This window comes from Pristis pectinata, chromosome 1, assembly GCF_009764475.1.
Source record: "Pristis pectinata isolate sPriPec2 chromosome 1, sPriPec2.1.pri, whole genome shotgun sequence".
In the NCBI taxonomy this organism is placed as follows: Eukaryota; Metazoa; Chordata; class Chondrichthyes; order Rhinopristiformes; family Pristidae; genus Pristis; species Pristis pectinata.
The window spans coordinates 51,929,264-51,956,020 of NC_067405.1; the positions used below are offsets into that span (position 1 = coordinate 51,929,264).

At 40.8% G+C, this 26,757-nt stretch overlaps 1 long non-coding RNA gene across 1 annotated transcript in view; it reads right to left on the reverse strand.

Moving 5' to 3' along the window:
• Positions 1-15,620: 15,620 nt before the first annotated feature.
• Positions 15,621-26,757, reverse strand: part of LOC127574626 (uncharacterized) — a 101,804-nt gene continuing 90,667 nt past the window's right edge. The window contains exon 3 of the long non-coding RNA XR_007956938.1: positions 15,621-15,744. This is a non-coding gene — a long non-coding RNA (uncharacterized LOC127574626). The remainder of the gene's footprint in view (positions 15,745-26,757) is intronic.

Sequence of the window (26,757 nt, forward strand, 5' to 3'; positions counted from 1 at the left end):
GTTCAGACAGTGTACCTGACCAAAAAATAAAGATCTGTACAGACCAACTGGCTGGAGTATTTACGGACATATTCAATCTCTCGCTTTTGTGGTCTGAGGTTCCCACCTGCTTCAAAAAGGCATCCATTGTACCGGTGCCCAAGAAGAACGTGGTGACCTGCCTCAATGACTACCGTCCGGTGGCACTTATATCAACCACAATGAAGTGCTTCGAGAGGTTGGTTATGGTGCAAATCAACCCCTGCCTCAGCAAAGACCTGGATCCGCTCCAATTTGCCCACCGCAATGATAGGTCAATAGCAGATACAATTTCTCTGGCTCTTCACTCTGCTCTGGACCATCTGAACAATAGGAACTCATACATCAGCCTGCTGTTGATCGACTACAGCTTGGCGTTCAAAACAATCACCCCATCCAAACTCATCATCAAATTTCAAGACCTGGGCCTCTGTACCTCCCTTTGCAACTGGATACTCGAATTCCTCATCGGCAGACTTCAGTCAGTGAGGACTGGTGACAACATCTCCTCTTCGTTGATCTTCAACTCTGGTACACCTCAAGGCTGCGTGCTTAGCCCCCTGCTCTACTCTCTATGCACATATGACTCCAATGCCACAGCTCCAATGCCATCTTCAAATTCACCAACAACACTACTGCTGATGGACGAATCACAGGTAGTGATGAGTCAGCTTACTGGAGTGAAATAGATCATCTGGTTGAAAGGAGAACCTCTCGGTCAACATCAGCAAAACTAAAGAGCTGATTGTTGACTTCAGGAAGGAGAAGGAGGCTGAACATGCATCAATCTACATTGGGGGATTGGCAGTGGAGAGAGTCAGCAGCTTTAAATTCCTGGGTGTTAACTTATCGGATGGCCTTTCCTGGGCCCAGCACATAGATGCAATCATAAGGAAAGTGGGCCAGGAGGTTAAGGAAGTTCACCAAACACTCTAACAAACTTGTACAGATGTACTGTTGAAAGTATCCTGACTGGTTGCACCATGGCCTGATATGGCAATTCAAATGTACAGGAATGTAAGAAGCTGCAGAGAGTAGTGCACTCTGCCCAATACATCACCAATGGTAGTATCTACAGGAGGTGCTGCCTCAAGATGGCAACATCCGGGCCATGCCATCTTTTTGCAGCTACCATCAGGCAAGAGGTACAAAAGCCTGAAGTCCCACACCACCAGGTTCAAGTTCAGCTACTTCCCTTCAACCATTCAGTTCTTGAACCAACCAGCAAAATCCTAATCACTAAGTTTAACAACACTTTGATCGCTTTGATCACTTTGCACAAAAATGAACTTTGTATTATTTTGTTCTAATTGTCTTATAAAAATTGTGTATAATGTATTTTTCTTGTTAATGTTGCTTATATGATGCTATGTGCCTGTGGTGCTGCTGCAAATAAGTTTTTCATTGCACCTGTGCATATACTTGTGCATATGACAATAAACTTGACTTTGAGTTTGACTTTGACTTTGATTACACTGGGTTTTCAGCAAAGCTAGAAATGGTGGCCTTCCTGATTGTGATTAATTAACTGCAGCCACCAAATGGCAAGTCTTTAGTGCTGGTGGTCTGTTTAAGCCGAGTTACAATTACAGTGCAGCACAGGCAATTTGGAGAAAATTGCAATCGTTGTAGAGTTATACAACAGTGGTGTAATGGTTAGCGTAACACTATTACAGCACCCACGACCTGAGTTCAATTCTGGCCATTGTATGTAGGGAGTTTGTACATTCGTTTTTGTGTGGGTTTCCTCCAGGTGCTCTGGTTTCCTCCCACATTCCAAAGATGCATGGGTTCTGAAGTTGTGGGTATGTTATGTTGGCGCCGGAAGAGTAGTGACACTTGTGGGCTGTCCCCAGAACATTCTATGCAAAAAGGTGCATTTCACTGTGTGTTTTGATGTACATGTGACTAATAAAGATATCTTATCTCAATTATGGAAGAATTTGCTTTTCAATGTAGAGTGGGTGAAGGCAATAATCAAAATAGGGAACCATTTCTAAAATGGATCCAGAACTCTGCAGACTGCTTTATGTGTGCAAGTTGGTTGGTTTTCTAATTAGTGTGTGATATTTCCAACAAGAAAGTTTGCTGCACTGGAATTAATTCTTGATATGAAGTGAACTGATCACTTGCGAAGTAGAGACCATGAACTAGTTTGAAATTATGGAAAGAAGAAGTGAAATTCTAGATATATGCGTTGGGCTGTAAATTAGTTCATTTCGGTGGAGTGCAAGTTGATTCAGGTCAGATTAATTGGTTGGAAAGTCGAGGTAATAGCCAATCACTTGTTGAAGCTATTGAAATATGAGCTGATTAGGGTACGGGTTTAACATAATCTGGAAGGGTTAAAGGCTATGTCAAAGAAAGGAGGTCCTTGGTAAAATTATAAAGCTGAACATTCTTTAAAAAGTAGGTTGATAAGTATGGGGAATAATGCAAATGAAACCTGAGAGAAAAATAAAATCTGTTATGATAAGAAAAGTTTCAGAGAAACAGCAAAGGATTTTATATGCACGCAAGAAATAGAACAATATATATGTCCACAAATGTTTTTTTTTAGTGTCCCTTCAATAGCGCTTCCTCCCTTTTATGCAAGAACATATCAATGGAATGGGTGGAATTGTCCAGGCTGGGAAAATTGAGTAAATCATATCCTAAGAAGTAGGGCATACCTCAGGTCTACTAAGCCTATTGGGTGCACTAGGGGAGCCTGGAGAAGTTTATTTTTGTTCTTGAAGTGAGAATTGGATAGAATATACACATTACTTGACTTTATTTGCCTTGAAAAGATAATGGTGAGATTTCACCTTGAATTACAGCTGTCGATATATGGTTCTAGAAAGAAACTAACTAGACAAATTCAAGTCTTTTAAGCACTGAAATATTGTGTATGTATCCAAGTTGGTGTGACTTGGAGAGAGAATTGGAGGAGGACTTGCAGTTAATGGCATTCCCAATGTATTGTAAATGTGGCCCATCTTCACGGTAAGGAGACTGCAAGAGACAAATGTCTTGTTGAGCTAACACTTGTGCAATTTTACATAATGTATAACAGTGATAGAAGTGCTGTGCACAGAATCATTCATAGGGACACCAGCTAGTGGTGGTGACAAGTTGCCTGAATTTTATTGAATTCTTCCTTACCTAAACAAATATCAAATTTTCTTTCACACTATTGACGAAAGCCTTCTAGAATTAAATCAGGAAGCTTTAAAAAATACGTCTTATATATGCAGCTTTTTATGAAAAATTCACAAAGATACTTTACAAACAGAATGTGTGCAACAAGCTCCGACTACAGTAATATGACAATGGTCAGTCTGTTTCGATGTCGAGTGAGGAATAAATGTTAAGGAGCGCCGGTCCCGGCTCTTTTCCTCAAAACAGTAGCACGGATCTCATACATCCACCAGTGTCTCATATGAGAGAAGGCACCTCTGACAATGCAGTTCTCCTTGAGTGCTATATTGGAGTGTCAGCCAAAGTTAGTGTTTATATCTTTGAGACTTTAATCCACAAGCATTTGACTCTGAGGTTAGAGTCTTATTGACTGAGCATTGCCTAAAGTGATAAAAGGCTTGAACATTTTCCAATATTTTTCACTGGAATGGACAATGCCAAGGAGGAATTAATAGTGGCTTTCAAGTTGATGAAAGCTTTTCAGAGGGCAAATAATGAAAGTGTTCCCACTGGTTGACAAACCAGTAACAACAGATCATCTCAAGAAGAGCAAAGTAGGAATTTGGAAGATTTCTTTATCAGTTCAAAGATTAATAGAACATAGAGCGTTTGATTATAAGTAGCATTTGAAACAGAAACTGTAAGATAATCAAAGAAAGGACATTTGAAAAGAAAGGTAACAATGAAATGGGATCAGGGCAGTTGAAGAGTGCAACAATGTAAGTGGGCCAAATTGTTTAATTCAGTACTACAACTGCAACACTGATGTATGGTTCAGAAATTCTTAGGCCCCCAAAATGGCACATAAAATGCTATCTTAAATGGACGGGAGGCACCAGGACAATAAATGTTTTTGTTCAAGGGTCTGCCCCTGAGCAACTCGCAAATCCCGTGGGATGATAGAATAGGCCTAACACAACTAACGCCCTGAAAGCCCTTTCCTCTGCCCACTTCACCTTTGCTAGTTGTAAATCAAACTGGAAGAAATCAAAGTGTTTGGAGTTGGATCTTTCATTTGACAAATCTTTATGTTTGTTTTTTTTTGTTTTATTTTTCCCTGGATGGTGATAAAAGCAGCATTTATTGGCCACTCCTGTTTGTCTCTAAGAAGGCTAGCCACTACCTTGCTTTGGAACACAAGCCATTAACATTAAATGACCCTGTGGCCCTACTTTGGAAAAAAAAAGGCAGGCGAATTAACTCCAGTTTTCTGACTAATACTTGTATCTAAATCAATATCACAAAAATAGATTATCTGGTTCTTCTTGCAAAACTGTTTGTAGGAGCATGTTGTGTTTAAATTGGCTACTGTGTTCGCTACATTACAAGAGTGACTATTTTAATTAGATGTAATGTGCTTTGAGATGACCTGAAGCTACGAAAGACACTCAATAAATGCCAGACTTTTTTTAGTACTCAGGGTGCCCCCAGAGTTTAACTAGACAAAATGGACTCAGCTGCTTCTTGTGAAGTGCATAAAATTGTCTGAAGACTGGCTTTTGTGGTGATGAGACCTCAGGAGGAGACTGAAATGGATTACTGACTCTGCATTTCTGTCTTAAAATGGTCCAACAGTTCAGCATTGTTTTCTGCATTTATCAAACGGGCTCAACCATCATCGAGGATTGGACATGCAGACTCCTCCTCCTGTTCGTCTAACTGCAGATGTGCAGCGGTTAGCGTAACGCTATTACAGCACCAGAGACCAGGGTTCAATTCCGGCCATTGTCCGTAAGGAGTTTGTACATTCTCCCCGTGTCTGTGTGGGTTTCCTCCGGGTGCTCCAGTTTCCTCCCACATTCCAAAGACGCATGGGTTAGGTAGTTGTGGGCATGCTATGTTGGCGCCGGAAGCATAGCGACATTTGTGGGCTGTCCCCAGAACATTCTACACAAAAAGATGCATTTCACTGTGTGGTTCGATGTACATGTGACTGATAAAGATATCTATTGTCTGCCACTGTGAACAATTCGACGTGCTTGTACTATAGACCATTAATCTGATCTGTTGGTTCTGGTTTACTTAACTCTGGAGATATTATTATACTTCTTTTGTTTAATATACACAAAGCCTTCTGTTTAGTTGCATGAGCTTGACACTTCCTTTCTAGGTACTGTTCCTGGCATTCTCTTCTGTTGGTGGCTTCATGTTGTTGAATGTAGAGGCAAATGGAGTGGGAAGTGAGGACAAGGAGAATCCTATCCCCCCAGAGTGAGAGGAAAAGTCCTGGGAATGGAACAGGCAGGATCGAGAGCCCTCCCTGGTGGAGAAGAAACAATGGCTGAGAAAAATAATGGCAAATATTAGAAGAAATGTTGCAGGAAGTGTCGTTATTGGAACAGATATAACAGAGCCCATGTGGGATCAAGGTGTAGAGGGACTGGATGTCCATGAACAAAATGAATAATGTGGGACCAGGAAACTACAAACTGCTATGTGGTGTTAGAGAATGTGGCAAACAAGGCCATCTTTATCAGCATGTTTGCTGACAATGTTGGACTTGGTCCTAAGTGAATGGAGTACTGTAAGTCCAGAGGGGAAAAGGTAGGATGAGAAAATGGAGTGGAAGAATAGAGAGGGTCAACGTCATGTCAGCACTAAGTGATGAACAGATCTGGAGAGGGTAAGACCCAAAGATGCAGAGGGGAGTGAGGGAAGGTAGGTGGGAGGTCTAGCTGTATTGAGAGTGCTGAAGTCAGGAGAGTGGGTCCATAGTCTCGCTGAAGACTCCTGGTCTAAGAAGCAGGCACAGAGGCGAAGGCATGGAAAGAAGAGCTCAACAAAATGTGGGGCTTTGAATTCACTGAGATGGGGATGTAGGGAATGAAGATGAGGATTAAAAATTTAGGATCAGAGGGGGAAGATTGTGAGAGACAGTGAAAATACAGCAGAGACTGAGACAGCAGAGAGATGGAGTCAGAAGACTGTAAAAGGAGAGGAAGATCTGAGGAGTGTTAGAATTTAAGAGTTATTGAAGCTCCAGAGGTCTCAGGACCTTCATACTCTGAGGCCACTAAGCCTAGCTTGATACCTGAGGTTAAAAAAAAAGCTTTTAGTTTCCTTAATATGCAGATGATATTTGAACCCTGGCTTACAAGGCATGTCTCTGCCTAATTCCTCAGGTCTACCTACAATTCATATTGTTAATCTTTGACCAAGTTTTTGATCATCTGCTTCTGTGAAGCATTTTACTGAGTTAAAAGTGCTATGGAAATGCAAGTTGTTATGTTGTTACGGTGCACAAATTTAGTATTAGTGGGCATATTATGGTAACTCCATGCTTTTCCAAAACAGCCACATTAAGTAGGCCAAATTGAACATCAACTTATCCAAAGAAACTAAGCACTTCGTGATGTTGGATGTCATCTGATTTACTCCAAAGTATGATGAATGGTGATTGTCTCTCTGTTACTGAAAATGCAAGGTCCAAGCCAAAGCCCATTGCTTGATGGCCTTTGTAGTGAGTCAGACCAAACATCACCAACAATAATTCTCTTTTTCAAATAGATGCACTTTCTTACAATTAAATTTAGATGTAGATAAAAGAAAAATCCTAGTGGCAGAACAGAAAAGACTAATAGGATAAAGAAATCATTTGTCAAATATCCACAACATTCTGAACTTTGGGGACTGTGTTAACTTTGCATTTGGTTGTCACATGTTTCACACATACTTGGTTATAAAAAACTTGTGCTAGTTAGGATATATTTCCAGGTAGAACGACTGTGATATTGATCCCTTTTATGTGGTTTGGAGAAAGGAAATTCCTGATATTTCCTCCTCAAAAAGCTCAAACTTCCACAGACAACGTGAAATCTGTGCCCCCAAATAAGCTATCCAGAAAAGAGAAATTAAATGCTTATCATCTGTTGTCTGATTTATATTGTCCTTAACTGGAATAATTTCTACAATCAGAGTTAGAGTCAGAATTTTCTCATATCAAATGTCAACTCACTTCCACACAAGCAAAGCAAAGCTAATGCTAAATGTTTTGTAAGCCCAGAACACTCCTAATAAAATCCAAACTTCTGTGATGCATTCTTTCCTAATTGTCTACTTCTAGTCTGCGTACTTTCCAGCCTCATCTACAATTACGTCTACTTATTCTCAAGGCAACTAACTCTGTTATAATGAACATTATTCCTTCAGTTGATTTATTAAATATACAAAAGATAATCCCTTCAACTCAAGAAAAGATGACAGCAGAAACTGATCAATGCGGCAACAGCATCAAAGATCGCAGGATTATTTTTTTTTCCAAATTGTTGTAGGAGCAGTTCATTTAAATTTGTGTTTTGCATTGGATATTTTTGTGTTTTATATAATTTTTAAATAATTCATTTACTGGACGTAGGAACCACTTGCAGGGCCAGCTTTTATTAGCTCCTTCAAATTACCCATAAAAAGTTACTGCTAAGTTACCACCTTGATCTGCATTTCTGGTTCTCTAAATGGTTATATACCTTTTTTAGGTATGACAGGAATTAGACTGAGTGCAAGGAAAGAACAATGCTAAATTTTCAAATCAGGATAGTGTGCAGCTTGGAGAGGAAATTGGAGGTGATGTGGTTCCCTGTCTTTGCTGTCCTATTTCTAGGAGACAGAGGTGTGGCTTTGGAAGATGCAGTTGAAGAAGGCTTCTAAGTTGCTGAAGCCAATTTTGTATATTATACACACTGCTGTATTGAAATGCTGTTGGTGGAAGAGTGACTTTTCAAATGGTGGATTGGTGCTAATTAAGTGGGCTGAGTTGTTCTGGATTATCTTGCGCCGCATGAATATTGCTGGAACTCCAGTCATTCAGATGCATGGAGAGTATTCCATCTTACTCCTGACTGGTACCTTGTAGTTGATCCCTAAGCACTGATGATTAGACTTAATGAAAGTATTGTCATTGAATGTCGAGTCTAAGAAGTTAGACTTTTACTTCTTGGAGATGATTATTGCCTCACGTGCATGATACTCACTCCTTATCAGCAGCCCATGCCTAAATGTTGCTCAGGTCTACTTTTAATTATGCAGACATGGGCTGTTTCATTATCTGAGGAGTTGTATTGCATTTGTCAATGACCATTCCCACTTCAGTCCTTATCAGGAGGAAGTTGTGCTAATATGAAAGGCTCCACCAGAACTGGAATGCGACTATTGCCTTGTTGGTAAAGGTTAATGGAGGAATGGCAAAGGCTTTAAGCTTTTAACACTTGGTGAGGGAACGACAAGAAATTAAAGAAGCTTTAATGTAAACATAAGCAAAGCATGGAAAATCTAAACTAAGGGGGGATTTAAGTAAATAGGGGTATAGGACAAAAGTATGAAAGGATGATAAGGTTAAAAGTGGTTAAAAATGAACTGAACTGTCCATAAACAAATACACACTGTCTCCAATAAAATGGAAGAAATGGAGTCAATAGTACACTGTAAGGAGCCATGTATATTAGGGATAACTGAGATAAAACTAGAGAAAAATCTGAACAGAGGATTAAACACTGCAGGGTGTAGATGACTGGAAATTAGATTGTACAAAGCAGTTTTAACAAGTACCACAGGGGGAAACATAAAACAACCATTTCCAGGCATTTTATGATCTTTGGAAAATTGACAAGACATTTCTCAGCATGAGTTGTACTTGCATGTCTCATATGCGACAAATTACGTCATTAGATGACATAGTCCTGGAAGCAACCATTATTGGTAAGCCCTGAATAACAGTACTCATCTTTTATATTCTTCTTCTGGACCCCCCACCATGACCTTCCTATACAGAATACAGAACATGACCTTGATTCTGCCCACTCCCCCATCATCTCTATTCATTTAAAGTCATAGAGTTGTCCCACCATGTTGATGCCAACAGTTTTGCCTACATTAAACCCATTTGCCTGTATTAGGACCATATCCTTTGATACCATGACTATTTAAGCGTCTGTCTAAATGGTTCTTATATGTAATGATTACATGATTCTACCACTTCCTCTGGCAAGCAAGAAGTACATGGGAGTCCTGAACTTCCTGACACTTACAGGATAAATGCTGGCAGTTCAATGCAAAACGGCTGCCATTTCCTAGGAAGGAATCCTATTGTAGTAGAAAATAACAAGAAAACATCTTGAACATAGAATGTAGAACATAGAACAGTTCAGCACAGGACAGGCCACTCGGCCCACAGTGTTGTGTCGATCTTGATGCCGATTTATACTAAATGTCCTCCTCCTGTGTATCATCCATATCCCTCCATTCCCTTCATATGTCTATCTATAAGCCTCTTAAACTCCATCAAGTTGCCTGCTTCTACTACTACCCCTGGTAACCCATTCCAGGCACCTACCACTTTCTGTGTAAAAAACTTGCCTTTCACATCACCTTTATACATCCCCCTCTAACCTTAAAAGCACGTCTTCTGGTGTTTGACACTTCCACCCTGGGGAAAAGATTCTGATTTTCCACCCTATCTATGCCTCCCATAATTTTAAAAACCTCTTTCATGTCTCCCCTCAGCATCCAACGTTCTAGGTAGAACAACCCAAGTTTGTCCAACCTTTTCTTATAACATACCCTCTAATCCAGGCAGCATCTTGGTAAACCTCTTCTGCACCATCTCCACAGTCTCTACATCCTTCCTATAATGGGGAGACCAGAACTGCACACAATACTCCAAGTGCAGTCTGACTAAAGTTTTATATAGCTGCTGGATGACTTCCCCACTATTATACTCAACACTCCTACTCACGAAGGCAAGCATGCCACATGCCTTCTTTACCACCTTATCTACTTGTGTAGCCACAAGTGGACCCCAAGATCCCTCTCTACCTCAATGTTTTTAAGGGGCCTAGAATCAACTGTATACTTCTCCTTTCATTTGACCTCCCAAAGTGCAACACCTCACACTTGCCCGGAAAAAAACTCCACCTGTCACTTCTCTGCCCATATGTGTAACTGATCTATATCCCACTGTATTCTTTGATGGTCCTTTACACTGTTCACAACTCCACAAATCTTGGTGTCATCTGCAAACTTGCTAATCCATCCATCTACATTTTCATCCAAATCATTGTTATATATCACTAACAGGGGTCCCAGCATCAACTCTTGCGGAACACCACTGGTCACGGACCTCCAACCAGAATAACAGCCTTCCATCCCTATTCTCTGTCTTCTATGGCCAAGCCAGTTCTGAATCCAAACTTCCAATTCATCCTGGATTCCATGCATCTTTATCTTCTGAATCAACCGACCATAAGAGACCTTATCAAATGCCTTACTAAAGTCTATGTAGATAATGTCCACTGTCTTACCCTCATCAAGCACCTTTGTCACCTCCTCGAAAAACTCAATCAAGTTTGTGAGGCATGACCTGCTCCGCACGAAGCCATGCCGACTGTCCCTAAGCAAGCCATGCCTTTCCAAATGCACATAAATCCCATCCCTCAGTATTCTCTCCAATAGCTTCCCTACCACTGACGTGAGGCTCACTGGCCTAAAGTTACCTGGATTATTCCCATTTCCCTTAGTGAATAAAGGCACAACATTCACTACTTTCCAGTCCTCTGGGAGCTCGCCTGCTGCTACTGAGGACACAAAGATCTTTGCCAAAACCGCAACAATCTCCTCATGACATTCTTTCAAAATTCTGGGATATATGCCATCAAGCCCTGGGGACTTATCCACCTTAGTCATCTTTAGAAGACCCAGCATTATCTCCACCTTAATCTCAAAACATCCCAGCACATTAACATGCCCCAGCCTGCTTTCACTATCCTTCAAATCCTTCTCCTTTGTAAATACTGATGCAAAGTACTCATTTAGTACCTCAGCCACTTGCTCTGACTTCAAACACAAATTTCCTCCTTTATGTTTGAGTGGACCTACCCTCTCCTTAGTTATCCTCTTTTTTCTTAATATGTATAAAATGTCTTGGGATTCTCCTTGATCCTACTTGCCAAGGACATTTCCCGGCCACTTTTGGCCTTCCTAATAGCCCGCTTGAGCACTTTCCTGCTATCTTTATATTTCAGAAGGGCGCAGTCTGACTTTAGCTTCCTAAACCTTATGTATGCTTCCTTTTTCTTCCTAACTAAATTTAAGAACTTTTGGGTCACCCAAGGTTCACTTACCTTACCATCCTTGTCCTTACCCCTTACCGGAAATGTAAGTTGTACAGGTCATGTGTACCTAGACTTTAGGAACCAAAATTAATCCAAGACTATATGATTATTTCCCAGACTTGGCTAAAGGGAACCATCAAAGATAAGGTTAAAAGGGGTCTAATGTAGGATTTTTCTAATGCCCTGCTTGCCACATTTTGTTAGATGATCAAGAAATTCAGGGCCACTAATTCTGTTAAGGAAACAATAGGTTAAAGCCACACTAGAATTTTTGTTTCAACTTCCAACATCAGCAGGTCAAGTGTTCATACCTTCTTCCAGAGAAATGAGCACCAGGTTGTATCTTCAAGAGTACTGGAAGGGTTGCAGTTTTGGGGGAGAGTCCATCTTTAAGCTGACAACTCAGGTGAACATTTGAAGTTCCCCAAAGCTTTGATCAACATTCATTGCTTATCCAAACACCAGCTTAAAATGTTATCTGGTCTTTTATCACATTGAGCTTTGTGGAAGATTGCTCTGTGCAATTTGGTTGCTGTGTTTTGTTTGGGGCCAACAATAATTGCATTTCAAAATATTTTGTCGTGTCTAAAATTAAGCTGACTTCTTGAAAATTATGTAAATAATTCTTTTTTTCCCCTTTCACTATTCACTTTCAATACACATCATTTTCCAAGCACAACATGAATTCTGAAGTGAAATACTGACAACTTTCACCTTGGCACAGTAGGAGCCTTCTTATTTTTCTGTTTTCTACTAGTGATCCTGAAGAACTGGAATGACTGCAGACATCACTTCAGATTATTCGTACTTTATCATATCAAAACTGTTATCTTATCTATGTCTTATTTTAGTTTGCATAAACTATTCAGATTTCACTTTGCACAAAACAGCATGTTAGATTAAAAATCCATATCATCAAAGAAATACCTTGGTGAGTTTTCTTAATTGGTTTTGTGCCATTATAGATAAATACAGAGAATGGGGTAAAAAGCTGTCAAATTTCATATTAAAGGCAATGTTATTGTATTAATAAAATAATGCTCAACACCATCACCTTACATTCTTTAAAGTGATATTTATTGTCCTCAATATTCCTCTTTGGTATAGTATTCTTAAGAACTACTCAATAAAGTTCATGGACTCTGCCAGTGAGCCAGACAACATTCCTCCTACCATTGCTAAAATGAAATTAAGTGGGCTTTCATCCAATTAATTGTGCAAAGCTGGTGTTTGGAAAATTCCTGCTTACTTACAACAGTCAAAGTATTGGATGGTTTGAGACACTGGAGAAGTGGAATAAGGGAGTATATAAACATTAGCTTACATTCCCATAATTTCTGAGAGATGTGCTGAAATTATTATGACTGCCAATGGTAACTGAAGCAGCAAAATGAAAAGTTAACAGCTGGAATTATTATTTGATTGATTGACTCTTGCTAATATAATGGGGTAAATCAGTAACTGATTTGCCTACTACAAGATATAAGACCATAAGTCATAGGAGCAGAATAAGGCCATTCGTCCCATCGAGTCTGCTCTGCCATTCGATCACGGCTGATTTTTTTTATCTCTCAACCCCATTCTCCTGCCTTCTCCCCGTAACCTTTGACGCCCTTACTAATCAAGAACCTATCAACTTCCACTTTAAATATATCCAATGACGGCCTCCGCAGCCATCTGAGGCAATGAATTCCACAAATTCACCACCCTCTGGCTAGAAATTCCTCCTCATCTCTATTCTAAAGGGATGCCCTTCTATTCCGAGGCTGTGCACTCTGGTCCTAGACTCTCCCGCTACTGGAAACATCCTCTCTACGTCCACTCTATCCAGGCCTTTCAATATTTGCTAGGTTTCAGTGAGATTCCCCCCTCATCCTTCTAAACTCCAGTGGGTACAGGCCCAGAGCCATCTAACACTCCTCATACATTAACCCTTTCATTCCCAAGATCACTTTTGCAAACCTCCTCTGGACCCTCTCCAATGCCAGCACATCCTTCCTGAAACTGCTCACAATAAACTTTATTTCCTTTCGCTGACTCTAATTAAAGAGTTATGGTAGAATAGAGTGATGGTCTCTATTTTTAATGACATTATGATTTGAGGGTTTTAATTATTAGAATTTAAGACATGTATTACAAGTAATATTGTTAAACACAACAGAATTTAAAAAGCATAGCATTTTATCATAAAGAATCCAGCTATTTATTGCGATTAATTTCCCAGTTTATTTTTTTTATGGTAATTTGCACCTAAAATGATTACAGCAAGCTTCCCTTCGTTTCAATTAATTCAAAATACTGCACAGATCGCTAGTGCAGTGGTGACATTTAGTCCCAGACTGATGGATCAGATACTAATGGAACTCGGCAAAAAAACTGCTTACTCAGTTTTGACAATTTTTACTTCTTCTTGACAGGCACCTAGCAGAATATCTTCTGCGGGTATGAAAGTCAAATCAATATCTTGGTACATGACCAGAGTCAGCTGAGAATTTATAAACTGTTCCCAACAATTATGAAGCTCGTCAGAGTGTGCACCAAAACAAATTGTTACACGAGAAGTAAACTCCACCCTGAACAACAGACCTGCAGTATGGAAATGAACAACAGTCTCAGTGGAATAAAGGTTATATTTTGAGAAAAATATTTTACATGACAAATCTCCAATGTGCCAGTTAAAATACAGAAAAAAACATTGTTTAATTCTAGGAGCCCAATATGTTTCAGTAATTATATTAGGAGTTATTCATAAGCAGCTGTTTTAGTGTTCTGGTGATCAAATAGAATTAAAATTGCAACATCATGAGGCCAATTAATGAAGCTTTGTTCGACTGCATCAACAACGGCTGCCGAGAATTAACAATGACAGTGGCTATTAGGGTGGTTTTGGCATTTTACCAGTGCAGAACAATGCCACTGCATATTCAGAACTTCATTTCTTATATTAGATGACACAAGCCTTCTGACTATAATAATGATTGTACATTCTGCTGATCTGAAATTAGAGAGCTTGAAGAGTTTGTGAATTTAAAACAGAATTAAAATGAACTTGCAATAAACCTGTTTTATTTAGTCACTGAGAGAGGGAGGACATGTTTTGTGTTCATCTGGCAACCAGTATTGCAGAAGATAATTAACGGCAACCCTTTTAAAAATAATCAGAAGACATTTTCATTTCTAACAGTGGTGGAAAGACAACCATTTTGAATGATTTTCATTACAAACATTAGTATTCTAGTCATAAATTGGAATAATAAATTGAAATAATGTCTATAGTAATGATATCAGAATGAAATATGTGAGTTAAACTGACCCCAAAAATATTTATCAGCTTGAGGCATCATGCTTTATCAAACACTAATGTAAAAATTATTATCCTTGCCATAACAACATGGATATACTTATCTGTTAATTTATAGCACTTATGGTGGCAAGAGTTTAATTCTTGCAGCATCAGCCAAAACATGGGTCTTTGTGAAAATGCAATCATTTTATGTGGGATGTAACTAATGTGTACAGTTCCCCTATCACTTATTGGCCTAAGAATGTAGATGATGTACTGTACATTTTTTTATTACCAGGTAATTTACCTCCAACTGGTTGAAGAATGATATAAGTCTAGCATTTGTTTTACAGAGGTTCATTAGTTAATTAACCTTTGGTGCTCCTGACCCTTGAGGAAAGCTGCTTCTTAGTTAATATGTGGTTGTCGGTACTGCAGGCTGAATGTTAGTGGGTGGGCCATGTTAACAGCTCTTCAGATATTTCTCATGCACCACAACCGAAAGATCAGAATACAAGCTTATAATGCCCACATCAAAGGCCAAGGCGTTTGTTGCAAGAACACAAGTAGCGATGCGTAATGTTCACAAAGGAAGGATGAGTTACCTACATCTATTTGCAAATGACATTGTTTAAACAGGAACACATTAAGAAAACCTTCTTCATAAACTTTTTAAAATCCCAACACAACACTAATTAACTCTACAATTTTGTGTAGGCTGCACAGTTGTACAGTTATCCACATATAAATGGAGCAACAAACAATCTGCCGGAGGAATTCCCACAAAATGCTGGAGGAACTCAGCAGGTCAGGCAGCATCTATGGGGGGAGATAAACAGTTGACGTTTCGAGTCGAGAACCTTCATCAGGAATTCAACTGTTTATCTCCCCCCCCCATAGATGCTTCCTGACCTGCTGAGTTCCTCCAGCATTTTGTGTCCAGATTCCAGCATCTGCAGAATCTCTTGTGTCTCCGTTTTGCTGGATTAACTCAGCAGGTCAAGCAGCATCTGTGGAGGGAAAGGAATTGTTGACATTTCGGGTTGAACCCCTGCATCAGGACTGGTCGATGTTTCGGGTTGAACCTCTGCATCAGGACTTGTGTATCTACATATTTATGGTAGGTAGACACTGAATAGTTCAGTTTACCATCAACTGAGGCTGGAAAGAAATCAAACACATTATCAATTACTCAGTGTTACATGGCTTTAGTTTATGTATCTCAAACACTTTCAGTTACATTACGTCGTGGCCCTACAATCTGTGAACTATTTGATCCTGGAATAAGTATTGAACTTCCCTGCCGGTAACCTCTGATAGGGACCATATTGAAGTATGTTGGGTCAGGAGAAAATGGAGTTAACAAGGTTCTAATGGTGGGTATTGACAGTACTTGGAGAGCATCTAGTACTACCACCAGCACAACAAGGTGCTGAATCCAAGCATGTAGAACTATCTTCAACAGGTGTGTGGTGTCAAAGCTCCACTTGGGTCGATGCAGCAGCCTGAAGATCAGCCTTTTAATGAAGAGGGTGGGTACAAAAAAATGAATTACATCTTTGATATCCACAGGGATTATAACCTGAACCCACTGATGAGCCTGAATTATGGTTGTTGAGCTGGTTGTTGTCATGTCGCCCTTCACTCCTGCCTGGCGAAATGCCCTCCACAGCCCACATTCCCTTTGATGCTCTATTGTGGTTTTGGTAAAGAACGAACCCGTGCATTCAACAACAAATTAGTTATTTGTTCAAATGCTACCCAATCCAGAAGAAAATAGATGCAGCCCAGCAATTCCACTGGAGTGATGAATATCTGATTCCCAATTAGCTTAAAACCCACAAACAAAAGGAGTCACTGAGTTTGATTAATTATCAATATTTGTTCAATGGCATGATTAGTTGCCAGTGACCTTTCATGCATTCACTTACATTACACAACACACAATGCATTGCTTCTGGGCATCCTCAAGGTTGCCCCTTAGCTTTGTTCATCCATCAGTTGCTCCCCCTTGGGCTCTCGTTGGGTGGAGAAATTAGTAAAGTCAAGATTGTTCTCCTTAGAGAAGGGTCTTTAACAGAGTCATTCAGATAATGAAGGCTTTTCATTATGTAATTGATGAGAAACTATTCCCACCTACAGCAGAACGTACGGTAATTGGCAAAGCAACTAGGGAGATGAGAGGAATTTATTTTTAACAGAACAGTTATGTCTGGGATTTATCTGGAAAGCTTTGTCTGAAATGGTAGTTATTGTAATTTTGATCACAGTTTTCAAAATGGAATGGCATAAATGCTTGAAAGGATAAACATGTAGGGCTCCAGATAAAGAGCAGTAATATGGGACTAAATAGATCATTCTTTTGACAGAACTGTCGCAGGTACATTTTGTGATATAATTAAATTTGAAGCAATGGAGTAAAACAGAAGAGACCAAGTCAGATCCTAATGTAAATCTCTCCCAATTTTTATTCTCTTTATTTCGCCATCAAGACATACAGATTTATAGGGTAGCTGCAAAGGCACAGCTAGTAGGGCTGCTGTCTCATAGCTCCAGTGACCTGTGTTCATTTCTGACTTCTGATGCTCCCTGGGACTACATGGATTTCCTAAGGGTTCTACAGTTTCTTCCCACATTCCTAAGATATGTGGGGTTGGTATGTTAATTGAGGATTGGTAAGATTGGCCCTAATGTGTAGTTGAATGGTAGAACCTGGAGAGATTTGAGGACAATGTGGGAAGAATACAATAGGATTAGTGTAAATGGATGCTTAACAACTGCCATGGACTCAGTTACCTGAAGGGTCTGTTTCCATCCTGTAAGATCCTATGAATCTTTCGTCTATCAACAGTGCCTCTCTCAGTCTTAGTGAAAATGTCATTTGTACAATCCACATCCATCTTTTGGAGGTGTGTACATTTTAGGTGGTGTGAATATTTGTTCTTCCTTTCGTTCATTTTGTTCTGCATGAACTACAGTTAGCAATATAAAGCCCCACTCCAGAAATGGCCGTAGGAATGTTTTCTTGGCAAAGTCAAGACCTGACGTGTCAGATTCTGCAGAGTCCTCAATCCGTTTGCAACACTTCTGGCAGAAGGAAGGTGATGTACTCTGGGAGGATGACAGCTTGAAGCCTGCACCTCCAATTTCCAACTGGAATTCTGCACTGGTAAGTTACCAGAAAATGAGTAAATAATATTATTAGACTATCCAATGTATATTATTGGGTAAAAATACACTATCCAATACTTATCACTGGGTAAAAATAAGCTTCTTCATAACTTTTGCTTGCCATTATGAAAAGCTGCCAGCAGATGCGAGCTTCTAATTCACTCAGATTCTGCTGACTCGTGGCTTATGATATCAATAGGCTCCTTGATTGAATTACAGTCTTGTAACTGACTGCACTCTATTTATTAGCATACATTTACTTTTCACTTATGTGAATTACTAGTCTGCTCAGCAGAAGAAACATAGTTCGCTTCCATAGAATAAACACAACCCATTATTGTTTTCACTCACAGTGACCCAGAAGGTAAGGTTTAGATTTAAATGATTCATTTTTCTTTCTGCCTTTCTGCCTTCCAAAAGTGGGTGTGGGTAATACTAGTGTGTAGTATCACAAGTGGCCTTATTACCTCTTCTAAATGTTCTTTTGTTCTATATCGGTCCAGATAGTGAATGTTAGGAGGCTATTGAACAAAGTGGACATTCTGTTGAACCCAATCCTGTTCTTGTAACAGATCCACATTTCAACATAAAGATTCCCATATTGATAGCTGGGTTGGAAAATTCTTCATCTTATCTATGCATTAAATGCATGACGTGGTCCTATGTCTTCATTGGAATCCCCCTCTAAAATTCAGTTCCATTGAAGACAAATGGAAACAAATGTCAGAAGCAGGTATCAATGAAGATACATCACTACATCACACATTTAGTGCAACGGCAAAGAACATAAGAAATAGAGACAGGAGTAAGCCATTCAGCCCTGCATGTCTGGTCTGAAATTGAATAAGGTTGTGGTTGATCTTTTACCTCAGTGTTGCTTTACCGCACTAACCCCATCACCCCTTATTCCCTTAAGAACCAAAAACCTATTCATCTCCATTTTAAATATACCTGGGGACACACAGATCTTTTTGGTAGAGAACTCCAAAGATTCACTGCCCTATTTTGAGACTGGTGCATAGTTCCAGGCACCCCAAGCAGGGAATAGGTCATCCAGCATCTATCCTATCAAACTCCTTTTATGTGTTTCAATACTCTACAGAGTATAGGGCCAATCTGCTTAATCGTTCTTCATACAAAAAACATACCATTCCAGAAATCAATTTTGTGAATCTTCGTCGCACTCCCTGTATCACAAGTATATCCTTCCTTAGATAGGAAGACCATCATCAATGTCTGCCATTGCCAAGTGGTGGTTCATGAAATATGGGAAGTGTTCCATGTTTTCCAGAGTCTTGCTGTGAATCTTTATTGTTGGAGGGTAGTGTGGTATAGTGGGGCAAGGTTGGTAGAGGACCTTGGTTTTGTGAATGTTGAGTTAAAGGCCCATCCTCTCATATGTCTTAGTGAACAAACTGACAATGGTCTTGGAGACTGGATTCCAAGTGTGCACAAGTGCAAGTATTGCTTGTATATTGCAGCTTGCTTTCTGAGGCTCAGGTAACCTTGTTTCTGAAGTGTAGTCACTGTAGGTTGAACAATTTCCCATTAGCTCTGAAGATTAGTGCCACTCCCATGGGATGTTTATTGGAGGTGAGATACTATCTTGCTGAGAGAAAGATTGAGAAATGTGTCGGGGCACCATTGCCTTTAATGTGCCAGCGTAGACCTTGGCCGATTGAAGAAGAAGGGTGTTTGAAGGTCAAGGCCTCATACTGCACACAAAGCCCATGCTCCAGAGGGCAACAGTGATCCCTACCCTCCTGTATGTTTGAGACCTGGACTACCTGGAGCAGACACTTCAAGACACTCGAAAAACACCTCCAGCTATGTCTCTGCAAATTCACTGGAAGGTTAAGCAAACCAATGTCAGTATCCATTCTCAGGCCAAAATCTATAGCAATGAGATCCTAATTACTCTCAGTTGGCTACAACTTGTAGACCACATCAATAGCATGCCTGACATCAGATTCCCAAAATAAACACTCTGTTCCAAGCTCTGTCATGCAAGGAGATTGCCAGGTGGACTAGAGGAAAGGATTCAAGGATATACTCAAAGCCTCCTTAAAGAATTACAAAGTTCCTACTAATTCTTGGGAACCTTGGGCTCATGGCTACTCAAATTGGAGAAGGGGTATTCGGGATAGTATTGAGAACCTTGAGTCCCTACATGGGAAGCACACTTCAGCCCTGCATACACAGTGGAAGGAGGACACCACCTCACAAATTGCACTCATCCATACCGTCAGCCTCTCCTGTTCCATGTGGGATTTTGCAGTTCCCACATTGGCCTCATCAGCCACCTCAAAACCCACAAAACCAGAGTGAAACAAATCATCCTTTATCCGAGGGACTGCCTGAAAAGAGGACAAGTGAAACCAGGTCTATGCACAATATTCCAGATGTGGTCTAGAAGGGTAGGGACGGTAGTGTAGCGGGTATCATAACGCTTTACAGTGCCAGCAACCCTGGTTCAATTCCCGCCGCTGTCTGTAAGGAGTTTGTACGTTCTCCCTGTGTCTACATGGGTTTCCTCCGGGTGCTCCGGTTTCCTCCCACATTCCAAAGATGCACAGGTAAAGAAATTGTGGGCATACTATGTTGGCGCTGGAAGTGTGGTGACACTTGTGAGCTGCCCCCAGGACACTCTATGCAAAAGATGCATTTCACTGTGTGTTTCGATGTACATGTGACTAATAGAGATATCTTATCTTATCTTAATTGCTGCTATGCTTGTAACTTTCAGAGGTTTCTGAGGATGAACCTTGAGGTGAAGTCAAGCCTTATTTCTGGAGCAAATGAGGCTAACTTTACAATGTTGTTCTGATACTCTGGCAATAGCAAGCGAACCTCAGTCCTGAAAACCGTTAATTTGTATAGCACAGTTTGTTTTAGCATGTGACGTCTTTAACCCACTGGAAAATAAGGGGAGTGATATGATTGATTTGCATTACCACAAAACCAAGCAGACTAATGGAGCCAAATGGATTGAATCAGACTGACACAAATCTCTTATCTAGGGCAGCTTTACTCATCTCCACTGAATCTCTACCAGGTTCAATCACTGGATGCTTATCACATTTGATATTAAAAGCTGCTCATGTAAAGTCCTAAGAGCTCAAAGTCCTTTCTTTATTTCAATGTGATTAAAGTACTTGAGGAAACCTTTCACAAAAGGATGCTGATAAAGTTTAAAATCCCTTGCTGGAATTGGGTAAATAGATAAAAAAAATTATTTATTATTGACTGCATCATTTAAAAAAAAATTGAATTTTGAACTGTGAAAGAAGAAAGAGAATTAGTTCACTGCAGACTTAAATCAATTTTATATGTATGATGTATTGGTCACCTCGTGGAAGATGAATGAATCTACAAACTTTCAAGTTTCTCTTAGTTAAGGTAAACATGAAGGAGCTGGTCAGATTGTTGAGCAAGGGTCATTATCTCCACAGAAGTAGCCAGCTTTTACAATCTGCCACTGGCTCTCAGTTCCATTTCAACACAATACAAGATATATGTTCATGATCTGTGACATTTGTGAATTTATACCAATACCTAGAAATTGGATTTCACCCACTTTTGGTGGATGAAATGTGTGCTGATTATAAGCACCAACAACCATCAGATTGCCCTGTGAAAATAATCTCAAAATTGGTCAAAAATACTTCTGAAGAATTATTAGGGTATTTTACACAGAGCATCATGCATTAAAATGGGACCAACTTCACCAGGTTGTCACCAGGAATGTAGGACTGTAGTTATAAGGATAGCCTGGTTTATTCTCACTGGAACGTAGGGTGCTGAAGGGTGACTTTATAGAGGTTCATAAATTTTAGTATTGGTATTGGTTTATTATTGTTACTTGTACCGAGGTATAGTGAAAAGTTTGTCCTGCATACCGTTTGTACAGAGCAATTCATTACACAGTGCAGTTACAATGAATTAGTCCAGAGTGCATTGAGGTAGTACAGGGTAAAAACAATAACAGAATACAAAGTGTCACAGCTACAGGGAAGTGCATTGCAGGTAGACAGTAAGGTGCAAGGTCAAACAAGGTAAATTGTAAGGTCAAGAGTCCATCTCATCGTATAAGGGAACCGTTCAATAATCTTATCACTGTGGGATAGAAACTGTCCTTGAGCCTGGTGGTATGTGCCCTCAGGCTCCTGTATCTTCAGAGCATAGATAGGATAGATAGTGAGAGTCTTTTTCCAAGGGCAGGGGACCCTAGAACTAGAGGGCATAGGCTTAAGGTGAGAGTGGAGAAACTTAAAGGAAATCTGATGGGTCAGTTTTTCACACAGAGGGTGGTGGTTATCTTGAACGAGCTGACAGGGAAGCTGATAGGGGCAGGTGCAATTACAATGTTTAAAAGGCACTGGAACAGGTGCTTAGATAGGAAAAGCATAGAAGGTTATAGGCCGAATGCAGGCAAACAGGATTAGTGTAGATAGGCATCGTAGTTGGTGTGGATGAGGTGGGCTGAAAGGGGCCGTTTCTGTGCTGTAGGATTCTATGACTCTACTTGGTTCCCAAACGTGTCTCTCCTGATCTAGCACATCTGCACATACTTTGCTGTTTACCATTCCCACTAGCATTCGCCAGTGCACACAGCAGCAAAATGCACTGTGGCAGCATGTAGGAGACAGGTTTCAAGGTAGAGGAAGACAGTGGCTGTAGTGTGTCCCATCTACAAAATGCACTGGAGTTCCTCATCCAGGCCTCACTGACAGCACCTCCCAAACCTCTACCACCAAGGTCATGGTCAGCATGTGCTTGGGAACACCACCAGTTCCCCTCCAAGAAGGGCATCGTACTGGCTAGGAAATAGAATGGTAATCCTTCATTACAGCAGGGTCTTAATCCTGGAACTCCCTACCATAGAACCATAGAACTATACAGCACAAAACAGGCCCTTCGGCCCACCATATTGTGCCATCCATCAAACCACCCTCACACTACCTAACCCTTTCCTCCCGCATATCCCTCTATCTCACATTCCTCCATATGCCTATCCAACAAACTCTTGAACCTGTCCAATGTATCTGCCTCCACCACCACAACAGGCAGTGCATTCCATGCACCAACCACTCTCTGGGTGAAAAATCTCCCCCTGACATCTCCCCTGAACCTCCCACCCATAACCTTAAAGCCATGCCCTCTCATCTTGAGCATTGGTGCCCTGAGATGGAAGTGCTGACTGTCTACTCTATCTATTCCTCTCAATATTTTATATACCTCTATCATGTCTCCTCTCATCCTCCTCCTTTCCAGTGAATAAAGCCCTAGCACCTTAAGCCTCTCCTCATATTCAATATGTTCTAATCTAGGCAGCATCCTGGTAAATCTCCTCTGCACCCTTTCCAACGCCTCCACATCCTTCCTATAATGAGGCGACCAGAACTGAACACAGTACTCCAAGAGTGGCCTAACTAGAGTTTTGTAAAGCTGCGTCATCACTTCGCGGCTCTTAAACTCAATCCCGCGATTTATGAAAGCCAACATCCCATTAGCCTTCTTAACTGCTGTTTCCACCTGTGAGGTAACTTTCAATGAACTGTGAATATGAACCCCCAGATCCCTCTGCTCCTCCACACTGCCAAGTACCTTGCTGTTTACCCTGTACTCTGCCCTGGAGTTTGTTCTTCCAAAGTGTACCACCTCACACTTCTCCGGATTGAACTCCATCTGCCACTTGTCAGCCCAGCTCTGCATCCTATCAATATCCCTCTGTAAGCTCCAACAGCCCTCCACGCTATCCACAACACTGCCGATCTTAGTGTCGTCCGCAAACTTACTAACCCAGCCTTCCACCCCCTCATCTAAGTCATCTATAAATATCACAAAAAGTAGAAGTCCCAGAACCGATCCCTGCAGGACACCACTAGTCACTGCCCTCCAATCCGAGGGCACTCCTTCCACCGCAACCCTCTGCTTTCTACATGCAAGCCAATTCCTACATGCAAGCTACCCGACAGCACTTTGGGAATACCCTCACATGACTGCAGTGGTTCAACAAGGTGGCTCACCACTACCTTCTCAAGGGCGATTAAGGATGAACAATAAATGCTGGCATTGCCAGTGATGCCCAGGTCTCAAAAATGAATCTAAAAAATTTTAAGGGTTTCTCTTAATAAGGCACATATCTTATTATGAACGCCTTGGGATATCTGAGCTAGTGAAAATGTTCATCAGTGAGGTCCAGTGGGGTATGGTGTTTCTATACATTCACATCCTCTGAAAATAGGCTTTTCTTTGATGGCTGAGTGCGTACCTCCTGCTCCCTAGCTTGACCCATCACAACCAAATAGATTCCTCCAGCATCATCATCTTTTTCATCTAGATTCCAACATCTGCAGTCCTTGTTTCTCCAGTATCACTGCTCCACTGCGAAGTCTCTTCAAGGATGCCCACTTTGCTTCCTCTCTTCGACGGGACCTTCGTGAGTCCCTCTCTCACTGCTCACCTACCTATCACCACCCTGTACCCACCCTGCCTCCCCTCTTTTGTCTACCTATCACTGCTCTGCTTTTCCCTCCTATACACTGGGCTTCCCCTTTTCCTATCTTCAGTCCTGAGGAAGGGTCCTGACCCAAAACATTAACCGCCTGCTTTTCTCCATGGACGCTGCCTGGCCTGCTGAGTTAACATAGAACATAGAACACTACAGCACAGTACAGGCCCTTCAGCCCACAATGTTGTGCTGACATCTTATCCTGCTCTGAGATCTATCTAACACTTCCCTCCCATATAGCCCCCCTAATTCCTCCAGCATCATCATGTTTTTCATCTAGATTCCTCCAGTAATTGATAGCTCCTGTCTACTGAGCCCCCCACTGCATGATGATGTGAAAATTTAAATGCAGGTAAAATCACAGTTGCAGCAGGCTCTGAGGACTTTGGACTATGCTTGCGCTGTCTCCAGTGACCTCTGAAGGTCCCTAGTCAGCAGCCCTGATGTCAGCAGCATCACTTCACATCACAAACAAAGCTGGAATGTTGTGCAATGCACTCCTGGTTCAGCTGTAACTAAACTGAATTTGGTAAGTGGCAGTGAGAAGATCCTGTTTATGACATTAAACTGAGAGTTGGTGTCATGCTACTGATGACATCAGAGAAATGTTTGTTACCAGAGGGACAATAATGCTAGAGCCAATTTTGTGAAGGTGCTATCTCTTTGAATCATATGCTAAATGATTTAATGCATTATTTACATATAAAATAAAATGAATGAAAATTGATACAAATTCCAGGCAAAAGAATTTAGTTATTGAGCCACTTCACAATCTGTAAATGTTCAGGTTTCCATTGTTCAATCCTATCTTTGAAAGGTTGTATTCTGTGCAAAATTGCAATCAGTTTGAACGTCAGGAGGTTGGTGTCCTTGAAGTGTGTAGATGATGGCAGAGAGATTGTGATCATGAATAATCAGCTTGCTGTTTGTAGAGCCAGTTTACTTTGCTAACAGCCCTTAACCAGCTCGTCTTTTCTAATGCAGGAATCTAATCTTCCTATGCATTTAATTGGATTGTCTTTAACATGTCCATTTTGAATTATTTTTAGTATTTTTTCAGAGGCCTCAGCTTTTAGGACAATCTGCTCCTTTACATCACTTGGACCGGGGTGTACTTCTGGGACAACCTTTTTATTTGATGTGTTCCTTCTGTTAAGGATGATGGGAAATAAATGCTAGTGAAGCAGAAAGCAAACTGCTGGAGGAACTCAGCGGGTCAGGCAGCATCTGTGGAGAAAAATGGACCATTGACATTTCAGGTCGAGACCCTTCATCTCCCTCCACAGATGTTGCCTGATCCACTATTTTCCTCCAGCAGTTTATTTTTTGCTTCATGAAATGATGCAAGGCTAGCATTTATTTCCCATCATTATTCTAGAATCTGCAGTCTCTTGTGATATCATTTCATGAAACACACCTGTGGAAAATCTGGCCATTGAGTTCCCCTCAGTCTTCCTTCTCTGTGGGAATAATTGTCACGGCTGGTGACTTTTGCTATCCAAATACAGACTTACGTTTCCATTTCCCGATATTACTCTGTGTGCATCTCCTGCTTCTATACTTTATACTGGTTTTACTAGTTTCCATCTTTTTACCACTGATTTATATTGAGGTAGAGGACCACAGGAACCAGCATAGACTCTGTGTGCTAGCACAGACAGCATGGATTTTTGGGTTTGGTCTATCATAGAGATCATGATACCTGAGGTGGATTTTGCTCCCAGCACTACAGTAGGGATCCTGAGTGTTGATGAAGGGTCACAACCCAAAACGTTGACTGTTTATTTCCTTCCATGGATGCTGCCTGACCTGCTGAGTTCCTCCAGCACTTTTTGTGTGTGTTACTGCAGTAGGGGTTATTTGTTCGCACTTGATGGCGTTTAAAACAGGCACACAGGCAGGACTGAGGACTGAACTTTGAGCCTTCCCATCTTCCACTGCTCAGGATCACACAGCACTCTGTTCACTTTGCATTAATGTCTCAATTGTAACCCAGCTGCAGAGACAAAGAGAGTGTTGTCCTTGCACTTGGAGCTTCCACGTGGAGGCCCAGAACAGCCTGTTCCCTGTGTTTTATTAAAGTTAATCTCTGGGTAATTTTACACAGGAATCCATGATGCAACTTTTACAATCTAGTCTGGGTGCCTTCATTTTAGGTTTGTCTGAAAGTAGGATTAAAGTGAATAATTTACCACAGCAGGTGCAGTTGCAGGCTCTCTCGCATCACTGTACACCTGTGTGTACATCCATGGTAACCCAGACAAGAACTTTGCGAATGTGGAATGTGAAAGTGCATTGCATTTGCTGAACACTTTTTGCTATGATTCTTGGAAAGACAATATATTTTTAGAAATTCCTCTGGTACTTTGTCAAGTAAATAAACTGGTAAACCGGCAGAAACTTGCAGCCGTTCCTGAATTTAATAATCCCAACAGTGATAAATTTGTGATTCATCTCATTAAGTGCAACAAAGCTTTATTTAAGCTATT